This window comes from Pituophis catenifer, unplaced genomic scaffold (genome assembly GCF_029215685.1).
Source record: "Pituophis catenifer annectens isolate HBS135680 unplaced genomic scaffold, rPitCat1.0.hap2 SCAF_6, whole genome shotgun sequence".
NCBI lineage: Eukaryota > Metazoa > Chordata > Lepidosauria > Squamata > Colubridae > Pituophis > Pituophis catenifer.
This window is the reverse complement of record NW_027256886.1, coordinates 102,910,982-102,924,291: the sequence shown is the minus strand read 5'-3', so window position 1 is coordinate 102,924,291 and position 13,310 is coordinate 102,910,982. Positions and strand designations below refer to the sequence as shown.

Here is a 13,310-nt window from a genome sequence, read left to right as displayed (position 1 = left end):
TGAAACTGTCTATCTAGACCCGTTTCAGTCGTGTTTCAGACCTGGGTACAGCACGGAAACGGCATTGGTCGCGCTGGTGGATGATCTCTGGAGGGCTCGGGACAGAGGTTGCTCCTCTGTCCTAGTCCTATTAGATCTCTCAGCGGCTTTTGATACCATCAACCATGGTATCTTACTGCGCCGACTGGGGGAGTTGGGGGTTGGAGGCACCGTTTTATGGTGGTTCTCCTCCTACCTCTCTGACCGGTCACAGTTTGTGTTGACAGGAGGGCAGAGGTCGACTTCAAGGCGCCTCACTTGTGGGGTGCCACAAGGGTCAGTCCTCTCGCCACTCCTGTTCAACATATATATGAAGCCGCTGGGTGAGATCATCCATGGTTTTGGGGTGAGCTTCCATCAGTACGCTGATGATACTCAGCTGTACATTTCCACCCCGGACCATCCCAGTGATGCCTTGGAAGTGATGTCCCGGTGTCTGGAAGCTGTACGGGTCTGGATGGGGAGCAACAGGCTCAGGCTCAACCCCTCCCAAGACCGAGTGGCTGTGGTTTCCGGCGTCCCGATATAGTCAGATGACACCATCACTGACTATTGGGGGGTGAACATCTGTCCCCCAAGGAGAGGGCTCGCAACTTGGGAGTCCTCCTGGACACTAGGCTGTTCTTAGAAGACCATGTGATGGCCGTGGCCAGGGGGGCTTTTTATCAGGTTCACCTGATACGCCAGTTGCATCCCTTCCTGGATCGGGACTCCTTATGCACATTCACTCAAGCCCTTGTTACATCCCGCCTGGACTACTGTAATGCTCTCTACATGGGGCTCCCCTTGAAGAGTACCCGGAAGCTCCAACTGGTCCAGAATGCAGTCGCGCGGGTGGTTATGGGAGCGAGGTGGCACTCCCAAGTGACCCCCCTCCTGTGCGAGCTGCACTGGCTGCGGTGGTCTTCCGGGTACGATTCAAGGTGTTGGTGACCACCTTTAAAGCGCTCCATGGCATAGGACCAGGATACCTTTGAGACCGCCTACTGCCGCCAATTGCCTTCCACCGGCCAGTACGCTCCCACAGAGAGGGACTCCTCAGGGTGCCGTCGGCCAGGCAGTGCCGGCTGGTGACCCCCAGGGGGAGAGCCTTCTCTGTGGGAGCACCAGCCCTGTGGAATGAGCTACCCCCAGAGATCCAGAGGATTCCGGACCTGCGCACATTCCGGCGGGCCCTCAAGACGCTGTTTTTCCATCAAGCCGGGCTAGCCTAACTTCCTCAATTTTGAATTGATTTTAATTTTTATTTCAATTTGTCTTGTTCTGGGGGATTTTATATATGATTTTAAATTGTTTTAGGCCAAAATGAATTTAATCTATTTTAATATTGTTTTTAATATTCATATTGTTTTGTTTTTATTAGATTGGCTGTACACCGCCCTGAGTCCTTTGGGAGAAGGGCGGTATTTAAATTAAATTAAATTAAATTATTAAATTAAATTAAATTAAATTAAATTAAATTAAATTATTAAATTAAATTAAATTAAATTAAATTAAATTAAATTAAATAATTAAATTAAATTAAATTAAATTAAATTAAATTAAATTAATTAAATTAAATTAAATTAAATTAAATTAAATTAAATTAAATTAATTAAATTAAATTAAATTAAATTAAATTAAATTAAATTAAATTAAATTAAATTAAATTAAATTAAATTAAATTAAACAACCCACGGAAGAACCAACCATCCCATCACTTAAGGAGTGTATGGATAATTTGCAAAACACGTGGCCAGTGGTTAGATTAGCCTTACAGGAAGCTAGAGAAGCTTTTAAGATTCAAGCTGACAAGAAAAGGATGGAACCCAAACCTTTTCACATTGGAGACACAGTATACTTATCTACAAAATTCTTGAAATCATTACAACCTTCGAAGAAACTAGGGCCAAAGTTCATTGGACCTTTCCCCATCACTAGAATCATCAATCCAGTAGCAGTTGAGCTACTTCTTCCAAAGACACTCAGGCAGATCCACCCAGTATTCCATATCAGTTTACTCAAATGAAAAGTAACCTCATCCCTCAGACCACCTGCATCTACACCACCTGTTCCCATCATGATTGAACATGAACAACACTTTGAGATCAAGGGAATCCCTGATTCTAGGATCCACAGAGGGAAAATCCAATACTTAAGTTGCTTGGAAACATTTGCCATCAGCACACAATGAATGGGTCACTAAACACCATGTTAGGGCTCCAATTTTACTGAGAAAATTTCACTCCCAATATCCTAACAACCCTTGTTAATATACTATCATGAAATATTGTGTATATTTGTTTTACAGGTGGATCCTTTTGGTTTCTAAGGAGGGTAGCATGTCAGATCCCTAAAAGTGATACTGCCATTCAATTGGAAGAAGGGGGAGACTTGGATTCAATTTACTAGCATGGCCTGTGTCATCAGATATTTTACAACCAATATCCTGGCGCCAAAGATCCCTGAGATCCCCTTCACCTGGAGGAATTTTTATGATAGCCATGTGGGTTGTCTCACTTTAAAGTAAATGGTGGGAATGCATGTTTGTTCAAGTTCTCAGAGAAGCTAGCAAAGAAAACATTTTTACACTTGTGTATTGGCTAAAATCTACATTCTGACTTAAAGGGAGGGGTCTCTACTGCTTTAATCCTACTTGTCTTGCCTAAGGGTATTCAGATCGTGCTTTATCTGGATGGCTGTCACTTCTTCTTAATAAAAGAAATCCTTTTGAACAAACACGTTTCAAGAGTTCTTACTTTCTGAAGTTAGAAGGAGAGGCGATCCTTACACAAGGAGAGAAACAACCTAGAACTAAGGAGAAATTTCCTAATGGTGAGGAATGGAACGTCTCCCCTTCAGAAACTGTGGGTGATCCATCACTGGAGGCTTTTAAGAAGAGACTGGAGAGCCACTTGTCTGGAATAGTATAGATAGATACAGATTAACAGAGTTGGAAGGGACCTTGTAGGTCATCTAGTCCAAGCAGACCCTACACCATTTCTGACAGATGACGGTCCAGTCTCTTCTTGAAAGCTTCCAGTGATGAAGCTCCCACAACTTCTGAAGGCAACTTTATCTCTTTATTTCCAGGTTGAATCTCTCCTTGTTCAGTTTCCATCCATTATTCCTTGTCCAGCCTTTGTCTGGACTTTGGGTGCTTTGGAAAACAGCTTGACCCCCTCCTCTCTGTGGCAGCCCCTCAAATATTGGAAGACTGCTATCATGTCTCCCCTGGTCCTTCTCTTCACTAGACCAGCCATGCCCAGTTCCTGCAACCGTTCATTGTATCTTTTAGCCTCCAGTCCCCTAATCCTCTTGGTTGCTCTTCTCTGCACTTTTTCTAGAGTCTCAACATCTTTTTTATAGTGTGGTGACCAAAACTGGATGCAGGATTCTAGGTGTGGTCTTACTGAGGCTTTATAGGGTGGTATTAGTACCTCTCTTGATCTTGATTGTATCCCTCTGTTAATGCAATTTAGGATTGCATTGGCTTTTTTGGCTGCTGCTGCAAACTCTTGACTCATATTTAATTGGTTGTCCTCTAAGACTCCAGGATCCCTCTCACAGTTACTGCTATTATGCCTGGTTTACTGCTTGAACAGGGGGTGGACTAGAGGGCCTCCAAGGTCCCTTCCAACCCTTTTATTTTGTTATAAGTTCTGTTATAGGTACACATGTTTGGCCTGCTAAATTCCTATTGGAATATCCTGGTTTACACTGATAATGTGATATTATACTATTTACACATTGGATTGTATACCCTGTGAAGAAGACTTGAATTGTTTTGTCATAATAATTATCTGATAATTAATAAATCAAGTTCAAAAGTTATGGTCTTTGTGAAATGACATCATAGCCATAGATGGTCAGCCATTAGAGCAAGTAACACCTTTCCTTACCTGGGGTTGTTTTCTCTGAGCCTGAATCGTGGCTCCCTCATCATCCAAGGAGCTCAGTTAGAGAAAGGGCAGGAGTGAAAGTGGTGCTTAAATGAAAACCTCATAGCTCTCCAGCTTCCTCAGCCCCAATGATTAAAGTATCTGAGGCCCAGTTTTCCCCCATGTTCTTACATCAATCTGATGTTTGGGGCTTCAGAGAGAAACCACCAGCAGAACCAACCCAATCTCAGCCTCTGAGGAGGATCTTGGGGTGGACAAAAGAGCTCCAGCTGCTGCCCTCAGAGCTGATTTGGGAGTTTACACAATTTCTGCTTTGTCTAAATTCAGAAAATATGGGTATTATTGGCATAAAATGTAATCTATGGAAACTGGCAGACTCTGAAAATTGTGGCTGTTGGAACAGACAAAACTTCAATTAAAGACCAAACTTGGATTATGCAACTGACAAATCTTATTAGGCTTTGAGGTCTGCCTGTTTCTTGTAGAAAACTGGAGAAAGAAGTTAAAAAATTTCCTCCAGAAAGAATCTGGGATATAGAAGCAAAAAAAGATGCAGCAATTCTGGAAAATTACAATAGGCCCTTTATTGGAATAGAATACTCCAGTTTGCACGTGTTAATCTAATTGTGATATTAATAATAATAATAATAATTTTATTTCTATACCGCCCTTCTCCCGAAGGACTCAGGGCGGTGTACAGCCTATTTAAAAACAGAATAAACATCAATTTAAAATAATTTAAAAGTATTAAATAAATTTGGCTTAATTTAAAACCCCAAAAATTTAAAACATCCAATTTAAAATTATGTTGCTAACCCAGCCTGGCGGAACAATAGGGTCTTGAGTGCGCAGTGAAATACCCGGAGGTCAGAAATCTTACGAATTTCCGGGCGCAGTTCGTTCCACAGGGCTGGGGCTCCCAATTTATCCCCCTGATAAATTGTAGAGGTGATACAGTAATATGATTTACATTTTTATTGTTTTTTAATTTGCTTATTATTTTCCATTATTATGATACAATCTTGCTAATATTCTGTCTTTAATATTTTAAACAATGTCTGATTAACAAACTATTCTAACACATTCAGGAGAACCAGGTTGGATTTATTAAAATCTAATATTTTGGATTTGATCTGACCCCAAATATAACACAGCATTCTTCATTGCTTTTTCAGATCAGTCATACAATTGCTTCAGAGGCTCTGAGTGATAAAAGCAAATTCCCCTTTTTCCACCGGATGAATCCCAAAGAAGGGATCCAGTACCCAGCAATTGTCCACCTGCTCCTCCATTTCAGATGGACCCTGATTGGCCTCTTTGCTTCAGACACAGAAAATGGAGAGAAATTCATGAGGATTTTTCCTCCTGTGCTTGTCAGGAGTGGAATTTGTGTTGTTATATCACAACTGTTCTCAACAACTGGATACACAGCATTCCTCAGGGATTCCCTCTCTAAGTGGAGACAAGTCAACGTCTTTGTTCACTTCATAGAAAATGTTTCCATTTGGGACAGAATTCTTCCTTTCCATTTAACATTTATGCGTCTGCCAGGACCCATTGAAGGGAAAGTCTGGATCCTCACAAGTTTTGTAGATTATACATTAAACAAGCATAGACTTCTCAAAAACATCCATAATATTTTGAACTTTCGTTATCTGTTAAAAGAAAGGCCAAAGGATTCTGCCTTTGAACCCCATTTCTTTGTGGAAGAAAAGTTTCAAGATCTTTATTTCCGCTGTTCTCTTTCAAAGAACGTCTTTTCTGTCAAAGGCCGCAGAAGATGCACCCAGAAAGCCCCACAGGAGACCCAGGAGAAAAGGACCAGGATCCGGGCCCCAAATCACTATTACTTTTACAGTATCATTCAGACTCTGGTCCAGGCCTTGAAAGCTGCTTATTCCTCCAGATCGAGATGGGGAAGGAAGGAGGGAGAAAAGAGTTTGGGGTCTCGAAGGCTGCAGCCATGGCAGGTATGGGATCCCTATATGGATCCATTGATCTTAGATCCTTTGGATGAGGAATTCAGAGGAGAAGGAAGGGGAACCAACTCAACAGATCTGTCCAATTCAATTGCTCAGGGAATAATGGTTCTAAAGAGTAGATACCATGGCATTTTAATATTAAACTCTGCTCATTTGAAAATGCTGTATTTTTTCTTAAATAAATTCTTGTATTTGTGGGTTTGTGATGAGGATGGTGGAATTTCCCCTTTGTTCCGTCCCCACTGCAGGTGGGTCTGTTTGCAGCTCAACAGGCAGCTAAACCCCCCTATTCTCCTCCAGTGAAAGGGAGCCTGGGGTGCGTCTGGATGTTTCATTGGGAGAAAAGGGCACGGAGAAACTGAGGAAGTGCGAAGAGTGAGAATCAAATATAATGTGGGGCTACAGCAACAACAGCACAATAGATACATGTTATGGCATGACAACCTTCATACATTTGGAGGAGACCCTGAGACCATCTAGCCCAACCCCTCCTCTCCGCAGGAATCCCAGTTAAAGCTTCTCTGACTGATGACTGCTCAGTCTTTGCATTCAGACAATCCATGAAGAGGAGATTGAACTTCTCTGCTTCACTGGCTCAGCTCTAAAACAGCAAATTCTCCTCCACTCGTGGTGCCTGCAAGGGGACCTGGTCCTTGAGTTGGGGTCTCCCTAAACCAGAACATTCACTTCCTGAGATTCTTATGGCTACATTTGCCTTCTTTCCATGAACATCTCCCGGCTGACTCAGATTCTGTTTCCAGTTTTCAGATCATTTTCACAAACATGCATAACAAGTTTGGTATCCCTCCTCCTTCTTCCAGTCCATCATTCATGTTCTTATATGAGACTCTATTGTTAGTCAAGTCCTAGTTGCTGAAAACTAGATATTTTTCTACTGCTTTTTACTCATGCACTTTTCTCTGTGTGGAAATCATAAACATTTTTCTGGAAACTTGATATTCCTCTTATTAAATTTTATTTTATTCAAAAGGTAAAATGCAAGTTTTGGAAAATAAAACTATTACAAAGACAAAAAAAAAAACTAGACAAAACATTTTTTAAAAATTGTGCATTAAAAACAGACAAAAACATGCATATTGTCCCCCCAGTTGAATACAATACAGCAATAATAGTTTCTCCCCCTTGCAAAATAGGCCCAAAATTATAAACTTCTACACACATATTCGCAACCACTTGACTTGTCAGCTATCTGCTGTATATAAAAAACATATTTAACAGGCAATCCAACAATAAAGTTAAATTTAAAAACTTCAAAATTGTCTGTTATCTGCTATTATATTTAACTCACAGACAATTTACAGGGGCTTCTTATCTACCCCAGACCACCACAATCATTATCTCTGATCCATCCAGAATCTGTCCAGGGTTAAACACCTTTGTTTGAGTCTTAATAATAATGCATTTCTTTAAAATTTTAATTAGGATCTTTTCCAACAACTGCTTTCCATTTCCCAAAGTCACAGGACCTCCTGTAAATTGAAAATCAATGACTCTTAAGACTTGTTTTCCTGTTAAATATGACAAGTCCATTCTCCAATCTCCCTCAATCTTCTTGAAAGAATCCATTTCTTCAGTCATCCGTTCTGCCCACTTTGAGTCTTCAGGGTCCATGGCCTCTCCAGCCATCTCCAAGCAGCCTGCCTTCAAACCAGACTCCTCCATTCGGGATGCCAGCAGCAAATTAGGTTCCAGTCCATCCATCCAATCCAATCCAATTCAACAATTGTTGCTTGCTTCTGATTATCGTCTTTAAGTTGATTTAAAACTATTGTTATTTTATCAAACTTTTTAAATGAAGTTTCAATTAAGGCTTGTAAATTGAAAGACTTTATAGTCTTTAAATCACATCAAATTAGCTTACTCTTTTTCCCTTTTTCTTTTCTGTTTTGTTTGAAAAGGCCTTCGGGCTATTCAATAAACTATACTATACTAAAAATCACATCAAATTAGCTTACTCGAAGATCGTTTTAATTACTGTATTAATGTCAACATAGAAAAATTGATGACCAATGGCAAATTGTTATCCATCACCTTCAGGTTTCATAGGAAAGATGAAAAAGGGTTAACAATTATTTGAGTATCATTTTGAAGACGTTTTTATTCACTTAGTTATCATACAATCCACCCATCAGGTTTCTAATCACATCACACGATTGTTTGTGAGTCCTTTACTGAAATCCAGTTATATCACCAGAGTTCCCATAATCTATTTAGAAAGTGCAAATGTGTGAGAATGACTTTTGGGATGAGGGGAACAGAGGTTGCCTAGGGAAGGATCAGAGAAGAGGGAGAATCCTGCAGTTGCATAATGGGAGAGAAAGAAACTCAGAAAGGATCCTGGGTAACTCTTCAAGCTGAGAAAAAAGTTGGTGGGAGATTTGTTCTTTCAGATCTGCAAAATTTTGTTAATGTCGCATTACAATCAAGTAGAATTAGGACATCTGGAGGTGTTCTCCATCCGGATGACCAGGGAGAAGATTAGCCTGACAACTTTCTTCTTGATCAACCCATGCTTTCTGGGAATCAACCTCTTGTGTTCAAAGAGTTTATGAATCAACTTCTTTTCTCTCTGATCATTTTATTTGTCATCTGCTCTAGAATGTTGCTTATAATTGACAAATTTTGTCAATTATCTCTATATTTTGTCAGTATGATTGACAAATCTTTCTCAAACTTTTTCATTCACTTCTGAAGATAATGGCAGTATTTGTGTCCTAATTAAGCATATTTGGAGATTAGTCAATTGTAGAAGAAAGATTCAATGTGGCATAAGAAAAAAAGTTTTCTGCTGTTCAAATTCCTGGATGTTCCCATTCTAGTTTCATCCATTTCTGGAGAAGAACGAGTTTTTCAATATTTCTGAGAGAAAACTGTACTTGGACCAAAATGGAGAGATAACAGCAGATCTGATGTTTGACAGCATCTTCGTTCTCCCTGAGGGTCCCAAGCTAGGGACTCTGGGGTATTTTGTAAGACAGAGATTTTTTATCAACCAAGATGTTCTTTCACGGCTAAAGTTGCTCAATAAGGTGAGAGAAATTTTGGTGTCTTTTCTCCGTTTTCCAAAGCCAGAGGTACCATTTCAAGTGGGCAAAGCCGAGAGTCTCCAGGGTGGTTGGCCTCCCATGCCAGGTGGTGTCATCTCATGGAAGCTCTTCAAGAGACGGGACTTAAGTGGAGTAGCTTTGCCATGTTTTATGGAAACCTTTCAAGATCTTACTGGTCAGAGGGTTTTTTCTTCATCATAGTTTTATTCTACATTAAAAAATCTAATGGAATAAAAGTTTCCTAAAATTTTTACAGTATACTTTATTCTCAATTTTAATAAGAACATGTCATCATGCTTAAATATTTTTTTCTATTCCATCCCTCAAGACTTTATTAAATAGAAAAGTACTTTATTGTAATGTTAAATTCCAAAAGCAAAAGGGAGGAACTAAAGGAAGAATCTGCCAGTTGTTTTACCTCCTGCATCTCTTTAGAAGTAGTCAGAGATTTCATATTTACCTCAGTGAAGACCAGAGGCTACTTGTCTCCATCTATTTCTACCTCCATTTTCCATGGATGGAGAGTCCTAACATATTTTCTTTGGCATTCCTTGTTTTTCTGCTCAGTCCCTGCCTCAGTCCAAATGTGTGGATAGTTGTCATCCTGGATTTGTCAAGAGGGCTCGAGAAGGAGAGCCAGTTTGCTGCTATGACTGCGTTCCTTGTCCGGAGGGGACCTTCTCCACTCAGGAAGGTGGGTGACACTGAGGAAAATGGGAGGCTTTGTGGAACTGGATCCCTTCAGAACATTTTCATGAAAGTGCAAGTTAAAAGACAGATTGAAGCTCACCTGGGTTTTTTGTTTTTAACCTGCACAATTTCTTATCTAAACGGAAGTAAATCAAAAAGACTTGGAAGGAGGGGCTGGGAAGAGATGAAAGGAGGGGCTGGGAAAGAGATGGGAGGAGGGGGTGGCAGACTGGGCAAGCTTTACTAACCGCAGAGGAAATATCTCTCCTGCTTTTTAGTCTGGATATGTGCTGCTAAGTTTACCTTTCTAGGAACCTCTGAGATCTTTGAAACTAGATGAATTGTTTCAGGTCCACCTTCTGAAAGACGTTGCAATTCATTGTTTATTGGCCTCCCTTGAGGATCACTGAGAAGGTGTCACTGGGCCATAATGGGGTGCTGTGGATAGTTATGGGGGGGATCTCATTACACAAATAGTCTGCCAGTCATGTAGATCAATCAATCAATCAATCAATCAATCAATCAATCAATCAGAATAGAGCTAGAAGGAACCTTAGAGGTCTTTTAGTCCTACCCCCTGTTCAAGCAGGAGACCCTCTACCATTTCAGACAAGTGACTGTCCATTATCTTCTTAAAAACCTCCAATGTTGAAGCACCCAAAACTTCTGGAGGCCAGCTGTTCCACTGGTTAATTGTTCTCACTGATAGTAAGTTCCTCCTTAATTCCAGGTTGCTTCTAGGTGTTACAAGATGCTGTAGGTTTCCTCCAAGTCCAGGATATTGACTGCCATGAGGCAGGACTCAGGATGTTTGTCTAAAAAGTTTATATGATTCATTATTAACCTCTAAGAATGTAGGTTCCTATGAAGATTCTACACATTACACAGGAAATAATTAACATCGTAGAACCTCCCTCAACTTCATATACCTAGCTACATTTTTTAATTAAAAAAATATCATTATTATGCTCTTTTTAATGAAATAGCTAAGAAATACTTCTTGGAAAATGCCTGGTGGTATCAGCTGTTATCCAAGAAGGTTTTTCTTGCAAGAGAAAAGGACATAATATTAAAGATATATTGCTTTTTTGCTTTCTCAGATACAGAAAAATGCACCAAGTGTCCAGACAATAAATACCCAAATGAGGCCAGAGTCCAATGTGTCCCCAAAGTCATAACCTTCCTGTCTTATGAAGAATATCTGGGCATCATCCTGGTCTCTTTTGCCCTGTTCTTGTTCTTAATCACAGGCCTTGTTTTGATCCTCTTCATTCAATACTTAGAAACTCCCCTTGTCAAAGCCAACAACCGGGACCTCTCCTACATCCTCCTGGTCTCCCTCCTGCTTTGCTTCTTGTCTCCTTCTCTCTTCATTGGTCAACCAAGGAAAGCCACCTGCCTTCTCCGACAAATGGTTTTCAGCCTCATCTTCTCAGTTGCCGTTTCTTCTCTCTTGGCCAAAACCATCATGGTGGTGCTGGCTTTTCTGGCCACAAAACCAGGAAACCGAGTGAAGAGATGGTTGGGGAAGAGCTTGGCCAACTCCATCATCCTTTCTTCTTCTGCTCTCCAAATTATCATCTCCTCCACCTGGCTGGGAGTTTCTCCCCCCTTCCCTGACTCTGACCTCCACTCCCAGCCTGGAGAGATCATCCTGCAATGCAACGAAGGGGCCGTTGTCATGTTCTACATCACCCTCAGCTACATGGGCTTCCTGGCTGCCATCTGCTTCACGGTGGCTTTCCTGGCCAGGAACCTGCCTGGGGCCTTCAACGAAGCCAAGCTGATCACCTTCAGCATGCTGGTCTTCTGCAGTGTCTGGGTGACTTTTGTGCCCACCTACCTGAGCACCAAAGGGAAATCCATGGTGGCTGTGCAGGTCTTCTCCATCCTGGCCTCCAGTGCTGGTCTGCTGGGCTGCATCTTCATCCCCAAGTGCTACATTATCCTTGTGAGGCCAGACCTCAACACAAAGGAGCATCTTACGGGCAGAATAAATGTAAAAACATGAGATATAACACCATTGTGATATTGGAAGAATTTGAAAGATATTCTTTCCATTTAGATAGTACGCAGGAGTCAAAGAAAATCATATGTATATGTTTCAAATTTGGAAATTTTTGAATTCTTCACAAAGGAGCAGCTTACAGCCAGAAGAAATGTGTAAATGTGAGACTGAGGAATTTCAACTTTTAACATTTTCCACAGTCCAAACATAGAAAATGGTCCAAGCTCTTCTCCATGTATGAGTGAGCCAACTATTTTTCTTGAAATAAATAAAGGATGTGTGGAAGATTGTGAGGAGACAAATTTCTTGGAGAAATGGGAGCATGTTAGCAAGAGAAAAATATAGAAGGAACGTATGGAGCAACATTTATGCCCTCATTTCTCAGTACATTTCACCCAAACTGCTGTGGCAACGCAACTGAGATGTTTCTTTTTGTTTACACAATAACTCTTTCTTGAAGGTAGCAACAATACAAGGCTGGGGAGGTAACTTGAGTCTCGCTAATTCTGAATATTCATGCTTACATCATCTATTAAAAGTAATATGCATATGTATGATTGTCCTTTTCTCCTCCTTTCCTGGAATGTATAAATATGAGTGCATCCTTTTGTCTGTAAATATTTCCTCCCACTATTTTCTGGAGGGAAATTCCTCCAGTGGACACTGAATAAATAACAACTGCAGTGAGCCTGGATTATTGGTTTTTTGGCTCCTGTGTTTGATTCCACAGAAACTGGTGTCAGGAGTGGGATTCACAATCTTCCATCTGCCACCAGGGACAACCGATGGGGCAGCCCTATAGGGTGAGGCAGTGGTGGGTTCCTCCCGGTTCGGTCCGGTTCGGCTGTGCCGGTAGCGGTGACGATATGATGTCACCGAACTGGTTCTCCCCCCCCCCCGCCCTCCCACCCACCCCACCTACATTATTCTTACCTTTTATTTGGTCCCACCCCCAATCTATTGCTGCCTCCTGAGTCCCAGCTGATGGCTAGAGGGAACCACCAGGGACAACAGATGGGGCAGTCCTATAGGGTGAGTGTTGAACCCATATTGACCATTGAGGAGTGTGTGTGAGGCCACAATCTGTGTTTAAGTGTCTCTTGTGGCTGGAAAGGTTTGTGGTCCCTTCCGTCCCAATTTCTCAGCCGCCCTGGCCCTGCTGTGAGCTCAGCCGAGCGATGTCTGGAGGTATCCAGGAACTGAGGGGGAATTTGGCTTTGAGAAGTGAGTGGGACCCTCTGTGTAGAAAAGATAGCATCGAAACTTGACAGGAGACTCTGAGGCTTGGTTCAAACTCCCTTTTTCCTGTTGTCTGAATGGAGGAATTCAGCTGATCCTAGGCAGGGAGGGAAGTGGATGATGGGGCTCCAGGAGACTCTGAGTGGGGAAGGAATCTTTCCCAAAGAAACAGGTAAACCTGCTGTGTCCCAGGGCTGGAAGAGGATCCAATGCCCCACTGCTGCCCCCAAAGGCTGTGAAAAAAGGGAGAGTGTGAAATTAGAAGGGATGATTTTAAAAAAAAACCCTCTTCTTCCTTGTGAGAGGAGAAATTCCTGTATCTGCACAAGGCTGTGACAGAATCCATGCAAACAGAAGCAGGAAAGTCAGTTTTATTTTTGTTAGATTTTCCCCCAGGGTTTTA

At 41.5% G+C, this 13,310-nt stretch overlaps 1 pseudogene; it reads left to right on the top strand.

Moving 5' to 3' along the window:
- The window catches only part of LOC139317791 (vomeronasal type-2 receptor 26-like), a 112,077-nt pseudogene that overhangs the window by 18,880 nt on the left and 79,887 nt on the right, over nt 1–13,310 (top strand).